Here is a 13,897-nt window from a genome sequence, read left to right as displayed (position 1 = left end):
CACTGGAATGATCTGCGTTGGGATTGAAGACTGAAGACACTGGTGTTCTTGCATAGTCACGACATCAGCTTGAGGATGCCAGTGTTTTACTAACTTGTTGTATTCTTGCTCAGCTTGGGGTCTGGACTTAACACTAGTATCTCTTCCATCGAAGATGGCACACTCAGGAGACCTTTGCCGAGCTGAATTATTTATGTCGTGTTTGAATAGTGTCTTTCGGGCAACTTCCAAAAACAGCCTTTTATTGGTTGAATCACTTTATCTGCTCTCAGTTAACAAATTAAAGGCTGCATCCGGTCTTTTAATGATCTCATGTTGCTCTACATATGAGCGATCGCAGGTTTTTTCCAGTTGGATCAGTTTGGAATTCATCATTGCCACGACGGTCGTTAGGTCTTTGGTAGCCTCATGTATATTCTCATAAAGTTTCATAAAAGGGGCCAATGAAATCGACGAGGATGCCATTAAAAGGGCTTGCAATTCAGTCGAAGACGACACTGCCGGTATTTCTGCCCTTGTGGTTTTTACCTGGAGCTTCGGTGATCTGCCAGCAAAGTGCTCCTCATCACGGCGAATTTTAGGGAACGAACATTCCATTAATGATGAGTCCACAGAGTCGTTGTGTGAGGAGTGCTCATTACAATACGTTTCATCAGTAACCCCATTTGCTTTCCTGTTGATGGTGGCATGTCTTTTTTGGGAAGTCAGATGAATGTCAGATATTTCATGCCTTGATTCTCCCTTTGGCAGGGGATCAAGTGTCTTTAGCCGTTTGTGGCAAACCTCTGACCATATATCACCCGTTGCCCCCGGCAACTGGCTATTAATTCGTTTTACAGCTGTTTTAGCGTTAGTGTCAACAGGAAACCTCTGCTCTATAGCCTTCTTATTTGAACATGCTTTGTTCATGAGCACTAGGTTGTGTAAAACGTTATTCACAACCCCTAGTGAGTCTCTTCTTACGGTATTTATATGGCTCACATCTGACTCAATCAAGTTGTCAAGCTTCAAGCTCTGGTCACAATATTGCCTTCCTGAATTTAAATTACTTTGCTGGTGACTAAGATCATTAACATTAACTTCATGCCAGGACACAGTGTCCCAATTGGCCCTCACACACACTGGAGAACTCGCAGTGAACACTGCATCTGCCTCCTTTGCAATGAGCACAGAGACCTCACAGGCCAGGCTAGAGAGAGAACAGTTGTTTAAACATGCTGCTGCATTCCGTAATCCAGCTGAGTTACGATCTTTCGATAATTCAGCTTCAATTACTGCAGGGTAATCTCCACCAGGGGGAGCCTCTCCCTCCCAGCCGCAGCCAGACTCCATCTCGCACCCAGCGGCGCTCTGGCCACACCGAGCCGAGCTCTTCATCCCTCCGTTCCCCGCCCCCTCTGAAACAGCAGCCCCGGGACCGCTGGGCAGCCGAGCACCTGCAGCAGCCGATGGCGAGGTGTGTACACCACTGCAGCAAGCCGAAAGCCCACCCCCAGCGACATCCTGGGCATCGCAGCAAGGCAATGCCGAAGAGACACCGACCTCGGCGCCCACCACGTCCGCACAACAAGCGCCGCCACCAGCAGCAACACAGCTCTCCCCTGCGTCGCCGTCAGTCAGGCAAGTTCCATTTCGCGAAAATGCGGGTTCATTTGAGGGTTCGAATACTGTGTCACAAAGAGGGTGTGTGTATGTAATATTAACCGCTGCAGGGTCAGGATCCTGTTCGTGATTTGGATTTGAATCTGCATTACAGTCGGCTATCTCCGAAGAACAAGTATGATAGCGACTTACTTTCGCAATACATAGAGTACGCTGTACAGCAGCAGGGTCCTCTGTTATGCCGGCACAATCCCGTCGCCTCTGAGCCCGGGTACCTAGGACGGGGACGGCACCGCCGCCATTGCTCACCACGCGCCCACTCACCACAGCCAAACAGCTCCGCGTCCTCAGCCCGTTCCACCTCAAGACTTCATGCCGCAAGGGTCACATAGGCGGCCTTATGTAGTCATCTGACCAGCACGTTGTTAAAGGCACACACACCTCTACCCTCTTCTACGGGATTCTATGAGTTAGAATAATAGTTAGAGTCTCTCAGCTCCTTTTCCTTTTCCACTTGCCACAGCCAAACAGCTCCGCGTCCTCAGCCCTTTCCACCTTAGGGCTATTGCGAGCCATGCCACTATTACCAATTTCATAAAGTTACATTTTTGTGATTTCGATAAGAGCCCACCCGTGGGGTCCCATAGGCTACATAGGCATACACTCTCTTCAACTCGTCTAAGGTCTGAGAACATCCCGGCATTTGGTCTTCCACATCTTTCAAGAATTGTTGGATATTTGGACATTCTCACCATTTATGCCTCCAAGTCCCCCTTTGGCCACAGTCCCACCAGCAAAGGGCTGTAGTCTGGGGTACATTACATGTAACTGCTCTGGAGTGTAGTGCCATTGAACTAATATTTTCATCCACGTTTCTCTAAGCTGTATCTCCCATGTTAGCTTCGAGATCCAGGCGTATTCCCAGTGTGCCTTGGATATAGTTCTATGTAGTGTTTTTTCCCACCTCTTCATATAGTTCCATCGAACATCTTCCAAGTGTGTATTCAGGAATTTGTACATGTATGAGACACAATTCTTGAAGCCTGTGTAGGTCGTTAGAAAGAGCTCAAAGTGTGTTAGTTCCCTTGCTGCTGCCTGCCTTATGTGCTGTGTCGATAACCAGTGCTTAAGTTGTTCATATTTATATCTGTCTTTGTCAATCCTAGAAGGGATGAACAGTCCTCGAAGGTTGTGACCTCATGTTCATGATACATGTCTCCTATTTTGGTGCATCCTGCATCTCTCCATTTTTTAAATGCCCCCTTCTAAATTCCCGGTGGGAAGTCCGGACTGTTGAACATGGGCTTAAAGGGTGCCAGTTCTTGTGAAAGTGTCCCTCCTCTTGTTGCATCATCCCAAACCTCCAAGAGTTACCTGGTATCCATTTCTTCAGTACCCACAACTGAGTTGCTTCGGAATATTTGCGTATGTGTGAGAGAGCTAGTCCTCCCTTATGTTTTAGCACTGTGAGGACTGTTCTAGCTACTCTGGGTGTTTTTTCTCCATATGAAGACCATGACGACTTTATTTAGGGCTTTGAAGAAGGATTTGTGGAGTTTGATTGGGATCGCCTGAAAATGGTGCAGCAGCTTGGGGAGTATGGTCTTTATCGAGGTTATCCGGCCTCACCAGGAGATCGTCAGGGGATTCCACCTATCCAGGTCTTGAAATTCTCCCCGAAGAGCCTATCCACTCTATCTGTTAGGGTGATTCCTAAATAGGACACCCCTTTGTCGGCTACTCTCAGATGTAGGGAGGAGGCCAGGCCCTTTAACGCTACTCTGTCTCCTGCTAGCACCAACATTTCTGACTTTTGCCTATTTTTTTGGGGTCTGAGATTGCACCAAACTTTTCTATAATAATAATAATAATAATAATAATAATAATAATAATAATAATATTAATAATAATAATAATAATAATAATTTGGCACTTATATAGTGCTACGAACCCTCAGGTATCTGAGCACTGCTTATTATTACCCACGGTGTGTGGTGCTCATTTATCGACTTCGGAAGGATGAAAGGCTGAGTTTGGCCCTGCTGGGATTCGAACCTGCATTAGCAGGCTCTGCACGATGTCAAAGCGAGAGCTATACTCGCTATGCCACTTAACCGGCTTGACTATCTCTTGGAGAGGTGCAGGAAGTGTCTTCTCGGGGTCCGAGATGGCCATCAGCATATTGTCTGCACATACCACTTTCAATACCGCTCAGGTTTTCGGTATCTCTAATCTTAATTAGTAGGGGTTCTAGGAATATTGCATAGAGAAGGGGGGACTTGGGGCATCCTTGTTTCGTTCCGCGCGCAAACCTAACTCTGTCCGTGATCTCTCCATTGAGTGCTTTGCGAATACTGGGGGAGAGTGGTAGTTGGCCTGGATCATTCTGATATGGGGTTCCCAAAAGCCCATGTGTTTCAATATGCGAAAGAGGAAGGACCATTCCACTCGGTTTAATGCCTTCCCAGCATCTAATGAGAGCAGGATAGCTTCAGTCTGGGAGATCCTGTCTTTTCCACTAGGTGTATTAATCTTCTTATATTATCATGTGTCTGCCTATTTGGGATGAAGCCTGACTGGTGTTGATGTATCAGTTTTAGGATTCCCTTGAAGTCTCATCTGTATCATTAAGGACGAGGTACTCCTTGATAGTAGTTCTTATTGAATTCGCCAATACTGGGTCTAGAAGTATATTGGGTGGGAGTTTCCATCTCTATAGCCCCGGCCTCATTTGTGCAAGAGATAATTCTAGCCAAAGCGGTGCGTGGTCCGATGTAGATATTGTTCCCAGTTTGATCTTCTGGATTTTCCCCAATAGCTCCGCCGATGCATACATGTAATCAATTCTGGACATTGTGTTATGTACATGTGTGTATCCTTTCTGTTGGCCCATTCTCACCCACCATACGTCAGTGAGCGATAGGGTATCCATTTTCTTCTGTAGGTATTTGGATGGGGAACCCTGTCCCTGCATTCTGGAGCCTGTCCTGTCTAGGTTAGGGTGCCATGTGATGTTAAAATCTCCTCCTATCACCATTTTCCCTGTTGCAAATATTTCTAATTTATCTAGTGTGTCTCTCAGGAATCCATCCTGGCGCATATAGGGAGCGTATATTTATGCTAGCATTATTGATCTCCCCTTGAGTTGTACATTTGCGAAAACAAATCTTCCTTCTTTGTCTGTTTGTGTATTCTGTATTTGGAGTTTGAGGTTGTTATGGAATGCCAGGACCACCCCTGCTTTTCTCCTCTTGTGCATTGGAATGGAGAATCTGATTATACCCCCTAATGTGGAATTGCCCCTTGTCTTTCCCCCTTATATGAGGCTCTTGCAGCAGTAGGATATCGTACTTCCCCATTTGGAGTATATGTTCTATCTTTCTCCTTTTTACTGGGGTATTCAGCCCCCTCACATTGAACGTCAGTATTTTTATCCCTTTCATTTGATATCTTCTCTCCTCCCTTCATTTCCTTGACCCCTGTGCAGACCCAATTATCACCTTCTTGTGTTCCCTCTCCATCCCCTACCCCTCCCCCTACTTCCCTCTACTTTCCCCAAATTGTAGAGTGCCCTCCCCCCTTTAACTGCCCTGAGGAGGACCTATCGACCTATGAGTGCTTGGGCGAAATGCCCACTGCACCGGGTCTTCTGCACTCTCAGGGTTAACTCTTTGGGGGTTCCTAAACCCCACCTTGGTTCCATTGGTTAGTCCTGGGATTGTCCCCCCCTGGCCACCACTTACTTATTTGAGTTTGGTCACAATGTTCCCATTGAGGTATGCCTTCTTTGTGTGTACTCTCTGGTCTTCTGTGCCCTTCGGTCATAGCCACGACTAGTGGCCTCATATGGTCACCATTTCTTATTTCCAATCGGTTTTGACCTTTGGTGTATCGTTTTCCACTCCGAGGGGCTCTTCCTTGTCCTATCCCCCTACGCTTGCCTGTCTGTGTCTCTTTCATCTTCCTATATGTTCATAATTTGCATCCCCTCCTCACAGATGGTTACTCTGTGTTGCTTTACCTCCCATGCGACTAGGAGACCGAAGGGGAAAATTCATTTGTAGCAAATTTGTCTTGCCACCAATTCCTTGATCACTGGACCCATATCCTGTCTTTTCTGCAGAGTCGATTGGGCCAGATCCTGATAAAGTTGTACTTCAACTTCATTCATCCTGATGTGCCCCATTGTCCTCGCTTTGCGAAGGAACTGCTCCTTCTGGGGGTATGATATGAGTGCAACCAGGATGTCCCTGGGACGGGACCCCGGTTCCCCTGATCTTCGTTGGTGGACTCTGTCTATCGGTACTTCTATTTCGTTTTCGGTGGATAGTATTGGCATCATTATGAGTCTGGCGGTGGCCGTGCTGGTAAAACCGTCACAGGTGCCGCCGGAGTCATTTTTTTCTGGCACCCAGCAATGGGTAATTACTGTGCATTTCTGCCCCGGCAGACCCGGTAATTGCCCATTGCCAGATGCCAGTAATTATTAGTCCCCATTCTCATTTGAGCCACATTAGGCTCAATGGGAATGGGGATTAAGGTAGCACCGGCACCGTTAGTAACGGTGCTGGTGCTACCATGTACGTCTGCGAGCGGGTGCCAGTCTGCCCGGCGGCCTGAAAGGCACCTGCTCGCAGAACTCATAGTTTGCCGGTCCAGAAACAACGGTCCCGGCAAGCTTACCCGTACAGATGGTTCCGGACCAGCAAGCTACCAATTAGGCTGTATATCTTTGAATACTTGTTGTACCGCTTCCTTGAGGTCTTTCTCCTCTACCGACTCCACCATATTCTTAATCCTTAAATTGGTTCTGCGGGATCGGTTCTCTAGTCCAGGTTGTGCGTTATGCGGACCGGGCATTCCTGTACTTCTTCGATCTGCTGCGCTTCCTCCTGCATATTTGCACTACTCTATCTTCTCCCCAACAATCTTGTGCATTCTTTCCTTGAGCTTTGATATGTCTGTTTTTATCTCTTGTACCGCCTGCTTCATTTCGTCTTTTAGTGTTTTGAATTGGTTGTGCACTGAGGCCGAATTCCTTAAACCAAGAATGCATGTCCTCCTTCGTGGCCATCTCTGGTCGTGTTGGGGATGTCTCTGTGGTCAGTTGAGTTTCCTCCTGACCTTTTCCTTTGGCTTTGTTGGTGGGCTCCGAGACCCACAGTTGCATTAGGCTTGGTTCCTGTTTCTGCGTGAGGTTCTGTGGTGCGACCTGTGCAGTTTTCCCCCATGACTTGGACATGTATGCTACCCTTGATGTGTCTATGCCTCTGATGCTGTGTGAGGTTTTGAGGGCTCATGGGCATTTTATTGGGTGTTATTAGAGTCTCTGGAGGGAGTTGTGGTGAGCTCTTTATTTGCGTGGGGTATCCTTGGTTGGCCCCGGTGTTCTCCTTTCTGAAGGTCAGATGGCTAGTGGTGTAGCCCTCTCTATGCTGCCTCCGGGGCTGTGATCTTGGGAGAAAGGCAGGTCCTCCTCTGCAATTTGATTTATCTGGGTAGCCTTTGTCCTGCTGCTGAGGCTGCCCTGGCTTCTGTGCCCCTGAGCGTCGCTATTTATGTGTCAGCTATGATCAGTGCGGTGCCCGCGATCTCCCTGGGTGTATTCACCCCTTTCACAGTGTAGGTGGCGTGAAGAGCTCGTATGTCTTCCTCCTTGGGAGGTTATTGTGCTTCTATCACCAGCGTTTGGCCTGTATTCCAATGATTGTTGAGTGGGGGACCCATCACTGCTTACTATATATCCCTCTGATGGGTGTTCTGCTCCCCCTTAGCTGAGTTCCCCTGCAGTGCTTCTCTCTATAATGGAGAGGGAATTTTGTTTTTGTGGTGCCTCCTTACCTGGAATCCTTCCTTATGACTAGGGAGGGGGTATCCGCTCCTGTCTCTGGTGCTGCTCGCCCTCGGCAGCTGTTGGGTGGAATCGGAGTGTCTTGCTCTTCAGAGCACTGTTCAATCCCTGTTGATGCCATTGAAGTCTGTCTCCCCATGGCGTGGTGCTTTGTACCCCATTGCCATAATGAGACCTGATTGGTCTGCTGCATGTCCTTGGGGGGTGTGAGAGCGTTGCCAATCCTTGGGTTGGCTCTGAGTATTGTGGTAACAAGTCCCCTGGGAGTCTTTCAATCGCCCCGTCTCTCTTTACCTTGAGTGTTCGCTCCTGCCGCTGCATGGATCTTCTGTGGTTTTGGAATCCGCTTCTTATCCCTGCTATGCAGCGTTGTATGGGGATCTCGAGGTCCTTCCCCCTTTGACTCTGTCTGTTCCAAATCTTGCTCCCACTCCACTCTCCCGAGTGCTGACCTGCTTTTCAGCGCAGTGACGCATAGTCCATTCCGTGGCCCTTGGTGCGGGTCTGCATTGCTCTTCTGCCAAATTTCTCTCCTCTTCGTCAGGGAACCACCTTTGGCGGCCTGTTCCCCTTCCTGAACTCGGCATATTTTGGTGATGCTGCAGTGCTCATGAGGGGTGTGGTGCCAAAGCTTTCTCCTGCTTACTGGTGATGTGGCATGCCACCTGCACGGGGGCTCATACACTGTTGCTTGTGAGCTCATGGGTGCTTTCCCTTGCCCCCTGTGAGGTCCAGATGTATTTTCAGGCTTACTGTTACGTCCTCCCATTGTGGCCGCCATCTTGGAATCCAGTGTTCCCTCTTTTAACCATGTCTCCTGAGCATTTTCTTTTACCACCTTCTAATGTCTCTGACCAACCCCCTCTGAATATCTTCCTTCTACCAGGCCCTGATGTCTTACTTCTTCCCTCACTTGAGGTCTGTCTCCTTCTGATGTTTTCCACCTTCCCCAATCTCATAACTTCTTCCATGTCTCCATCCTAGCACCTCTTGCCTCAGAGTAAATCCTTATAAAAAGAGCAGATATATGTTTCTCCATTGTGTTGCATATTGTCAGCTTAGTTTCTTTTGGCCTTAGCTGTGAGGTTGCCCAGAATTGGTGACTTACTCAAATTTTCCGTGACACCAGATCTTAAATTAGAACACGTATACATCTATCCAAGTCCTTCCATTTTCAACGTTTCTTTTAAGAAACATCTAAATATGTATTGCAATGAAAGAAACTAAGACCATTATCAGACATTTTATGACCTCAAAGCAGGATTGACTAGGTGTCAATCTGGTAGATGTATCCTAACATTGATTCGCTCTTTGACAGCTGTAATCCACAATGCTACTAGTGAACATGGTGGGTTCTATAAGTCTGCTGTATAGCCCCTGGTGTCTACTCACATCAGTGACTTTCTCTTAATGCGTGACATACTTACTTGTTTGGCTTTTAAATCTATCAATTTCAGAAATCGCACCATATCTACACTGAACATTCACAATCCCAGTTGGTGTCAAATGTATAAGTGTCAACTATGGACTGAATCTCAAGCCTCTCTCCCCTTTAGGTTTATACAGTGTAGTTTTATTTTTCCTCAGATTTTTGCCACCCCCAAAAAAAGATCAGGAGCAAATTAAGTTTGTGGTTATGTTTTAACTCTGCTTTTGGAACTAGATTCAGCAGAACCTGTAATAAGTACAGCAACCACAGTAATATATTCATTATACAAATGGAAATTCTTCCCATCAAGGAGAAACCAATCCCCTCTAGCTCTTCAAGTCCTGCTATATTAATACCAAAAACTTTAGGATATTAGTGATTTGATTTGATTGTTTTATTTATATTGTGCAAATCTGTTGGAACCAAGCAAGAAATTGCATCTGGGCACAGATGATGTAATAATAAGAACCAGGAAGCCATATTTATCGAGAACAATTATTCAAAGAGAAAGGTCTTCAGCTTTTTCCTGAATTCACAAAGGGATTCAATGTTCTGAAGATAATGTGGCAAGGAGTTCCAAGTTTGAGGACCTGCACAGGAGAAACATCCATCACCGAGGAAACAGAGCTTGATGGTGGAACCACCAAAAGGTGTTGTCCTGAGGATCGTAGACAGCGATCTGGGTGGCAAGAAAGAATCTTTGAGGAAAGATATATAGGGACAGTCCCTTGGAGACATTTGAAAATTAGACAGAGGGTCTTCAATAGGACCATTTGCAGTACTCATAACCAATGAACATTTCTCCAAAACTGAGAAATGGATGACCGTCTGGGCAGTGAATAGAACAGTCTAATGTCTACATTTTTGGCAACTGGCAATATGTTGGATTTGACCTCTTGGGATTCCCATTATTTGGGCATTGCAATAATCTAATATAGAATTTACTATTGCACCAACTATCAATGAGCATTCTTTATCTGAGATAAGCGGTAGCAAATGTTTTAACAATTTAAGATGGACATACACAGATTTTAAACCTTTGTTTACCTGCAGGTTACAGCTTAGATTTGCCTGCCAAATACATCCACAGTTCTTTACCTTGGATGAAAATGATGTTGGGACCTCAAAAAGTGCAGGACAGGACATAAACTGTGAACTTTTATTCAGTTTTGTCCTAGATCCGAATATTATAATCTCAGTTTTAGTTGGGTTTAGATGGAGCTTATTAGCCAGCATCCAACTTTTTATTTTACTGGCACATGATAGCACTCTGTCCATTGCTTACACAGGTTCTTTTAGCCGAACATAAATATGCACGTCATCAGTGCAAGAATGATAGTGCAGGCCAAATTCTGAAAAGATGTCCAGCAAGGAGCAGATATAGATGTTAAATACAGTGGGGACAGGGAGGAACCATGTCGCACTCCACATTTAACTGATAGAGAATCAGAGGCAAAGCCCCACAGTTTAACTTGCTGGGTTTGATTGGTCAAAAAAGATGTAATCGACAACTGTGAGAGGTGTGAGGGAGGAAGATGTAAACCATTTCAGTGATTCATTAGATACCTGAGCCAATGTGGAGAGTTTTGAGGTTAGAATCTCGAAATCAACTGTATCTAACGCTGCTGATAGCTGCTGATAGGTCCAGCATGACTAGCATGCTAATGTCACCCTCATCGGCAACATTCAAAATATCGTCCAGACTGACACAAGTGCTGTCTCTGTCCCATGTCCTGCCCTGCATCCAGATTGGTACATATACAGTATCCCTTGATCTTCCAGGTAATTTGGCCATTGCACTGTAAGGATTTTTTCCAGGATTGTATATGACCAGGATAGGCCTACAATGGAACGGTAATTGGAAAATACCTCATGGACCAGTCTATTTTTCTTCAACAGGGATATAACATTTGACTTTTCAGCTCCATTGAAAAATGCCCCTGAGTTAGTGAAGCATTTATAAGAGATAGGAGAGGCCAATTTAGGGCCGCCCCATGCCTCTTAACTAAGTAGGCAAGAATGGGGTCATAGTTGTGGTTAGTGGGCTTTAGTTTAGACATGAGATTGGATACTGTTTCCAAATCCACAGGTCTAAAAGTAAACTTGGGACACGTCTGATCTTTCTTGACAGTCATCTTTTTGTTTGGCGTAATCATTTGTTGAGTAGAAAACTGAATATCAATTGTTCTCCTAATCTGATCAATGTTATCTGTAAAAAAGATATTAAATTAATTTACCAGGGACAGAGATGGGGAAAGATGCAGAATGGTGCATAAGGGAGATGTGAAGTGTTTTATAGTTGTAAATAGAGCTTTTGGTCTATTCTGAGCAAGATTAATCTGTTTTTGAAGACACAAAGCTTTAGCTAAATCAATACCCTTCTTATAGGCTTTTAATACTATGTTTGCCTCTAGAAGATTTACAGGTGACCTGGTCTTTAACCATAGCTTTTCTTTCCGACGATAATCTTTCTTTAAAATTCGCAATGATGCCATATACCATTGATTGTTTGTTCTTCTAGGTTTGTTGGTAGTTACTATAGGGGCAAACGTGTCAAAATTGTTTTGAAGACAAGACATGCAAGTTTGATAGAACTCAGAATATTTTAAGTCAGCAGGAGAAACAGTTAATCCATTAAGTAGTTGTGTACTTGTAATAGTATCCATTTTCTTTTTACTCGTATAGATACGCTAAAATGCACAGTAAGGGTATGTGTGAGCAACGTATGTATAACCAAGGGGAATGAGAATACAAATTCCAATAAATCCATCCTACATTAAGAAACAATCAAATTAAGAAGTTCTTATTTGGAATAATTGATCTTGAATCGAGACATCTACTATCAATAATGTTATATCTGGGAGCGATATTTCAGGGTGAGTAATTTTCAATAATACGTGTATTTTTGTACAAAGCTCTGGGAATGGCAGTACAACAAATAGTGATAGGGTTTGGGGCTAACACGCTCAGTGAAAAAGAGAAGTCAAACATCTCTTAAAGGTATGTTGCATGAGAAAATATCATGGTTAACTCTCAGAAATTGAAATATTAGTGAATGGGAAATGTGGTAGATATTTGCTTATGGGGGTGAGGTACTCATATAGGTTCCCACCAAAGGACCCAGGGGTAAGTATTCGTGGTGGCAGGTTTGTGAAAATGGCTCCAACAAGGTAAAACAAGGTAAGTACGAACTTGCTTTCTAAGTGCTTTCTAAGTGCAGGTTCCGATTCCAAGGAGGTTGAATCCTGAGCCAACAAAGACCCCCAAGATGGAAAAGAACAAAGGGCCTTCTCAAAATACAAAAGTCAGCAAGGGATACTCAGGAAGATGAAGGGATGAAGGGAACTGCAAAGCCAGAAACTAGGCGCTAAGTGGACAAACGAAGGGTGGCACAACTACAGAAAATGCTCCAACGATGGGGACTCTGATGGAGGCGACACCTGATGGCGCAAAGAACATATAAGGAAGGGTAATGGTGCCCCATTAGCCTTCCACGCAACAACAGCTACTTGCAGCAAGTCAGAAGACTCTGGAAGAAAATGGCAGCAAACGGCATGGAAAACGACCCCAGCAAGAAAGGCTCAACTCAACACCAAAGTGGATTAAACAAGATGATGTCATTATGAAGCCTAGCCTAGAATTCCTACAGCAGAAAACCATAACTAGGATATGCCTAAACCACTAACTTATATCGAATATGGCATATTAGGGCTTATAATGGAATCACTGGTGGGAAAACGGCAGGAAATCCCCCCAGCTGGTCGGTAGAGCTGCTTCTTCAAAGTTCCAAGAACAGAGCACCAAGAAAGAGCAAAGAGGAGCTGGACAAAGCCTTAAACACCACTGCAGAAAAAGGTCTGGCCAATCAGAAGAGAGCAAGGAAGAAAAGAGTCAGGTTGCCCATCACTCTGGTTGGCCTTCAGGACTGCCACTTAGCCAAGAGAACAGGAGGAAAGAGGCAGATCACAGTGATCTACACGAGTCTAAATCATTTAGAACCCAAGAGGATGCTGTCCTGTGGTCCCCCAAAGATCCCAAGTGGTCAGAACAGCAATTGTAGGCATACTTTGGGGTTGCCCATGAAAAGGGGAATCCCTGAAATACAAAATGGCCATGGGCAGAACTTAAATAAATGCATTGGTACCACAATGTCTATCAAAATGGTAGCTGCTGTCACCTAAGAGCTACCAATGCGGTAAAATGGCTTGCTTCACTGGTAAAGCCAAAACAAACGTTAATATGTTACTTGGCCTACTTGCTAAACCAATTTACGGTGCTATAATGACCCCAGGCTGAAAATGGAGAGGCTGAAAATTATCCCTGGGACTGGGAGCCTTATGTGCGACCCAGGACCATATACCTTGAGCAAACAAAAAAAGGGTCCTAAAGAAATAGAGGACAAAAAGCTAAATATTTTGAAGCCCTTGAAAGTTGCCCAAGAATCCCCAAAAATAGGAATTCAGTCTTAAGAAATATCATCAGCAAAATGTTTCTGTGGCCACATTACACAAACATCAGCCATTAATCCTGTTGTTTACAGGAATGACTACTTCTTATGGCATTCCTGTATTCATAATATCAGAGACCTTGCAAATTGTCTATGCTTATGGAACAACTGAGTTCAGATTCATTTAGCTATTATCGCTATTGTCCTTGTGTGCAATATATAAATATATTTTTTGTTTGATATGTGTAATAACAAACTACGATTTTAAATATTTTTCAAGGACTCTATGAGGTGTTCATATTATTATTTTATTCAGTTTAGGTTTCCATGTACAGTGCTCCGATTATTTAACCGAGATTGTCCAGTATGAAAGCATATGATCAAATGATTAACTTCTACAGAAGCAATGGCTTGAAAGCATTGGAATCACAACAACCCTGAACACAAAATAAATAAACACCCAGCGAATCAGTTGGATCTCTGGGGACTTAATACTGCAGAGGGAAATCAATATGGGTAAGTCCCACTGATAATTCTAAGCTGCAGCATCAAGATTGTGATGACGTGT

The 13,897-nt window shown here is 44.7% G+C and overlaps 1 protein-coding gene across 6 annotated transcripts in view; it reads left to right on the top strand.

Annotated features, from left to right (window-relative positions):
• Nucleotides 1–13,897, top strand: part of HTR2C (5-hydroxytryptamine receptor 2C) — a 4,576,123-nt gene that overhangs the window by 1,605,774 nt on the left and 2,956,452 nt on the right. For all 6 annotated transcript variants that reach the window (XM_069612886.1, XM_069612885.1, XM_069612883.1 and 3 more), the window contains one exon: nucleotides 13,646–13,845. The gene's annotated coding sequence lies outside the window, so the exon portion shown is untranslated. The remainder of the gene's footprint in view (nucleotides 1–13,645; nucleotides 13,846–13,897) is intronic.

Source organism: Ambystoma mexicanum, chromosome 5p (genome assembly GCF_040938575.1).
Source record: "Ambystoma mexicanum isolate Mex_15411 chromosome 5p, UKY_AmexF1_1, whole genome shotgun sequence".
NCBI lineage: Eukaryota > Metazoa > Chordata > Amphibia > Caudata > Ambystomatidae > Ambystoma > Ambystoma mexicanum.
This window is presented reverse-complemented; position numbering and strand designations above follow the sequence as displayed.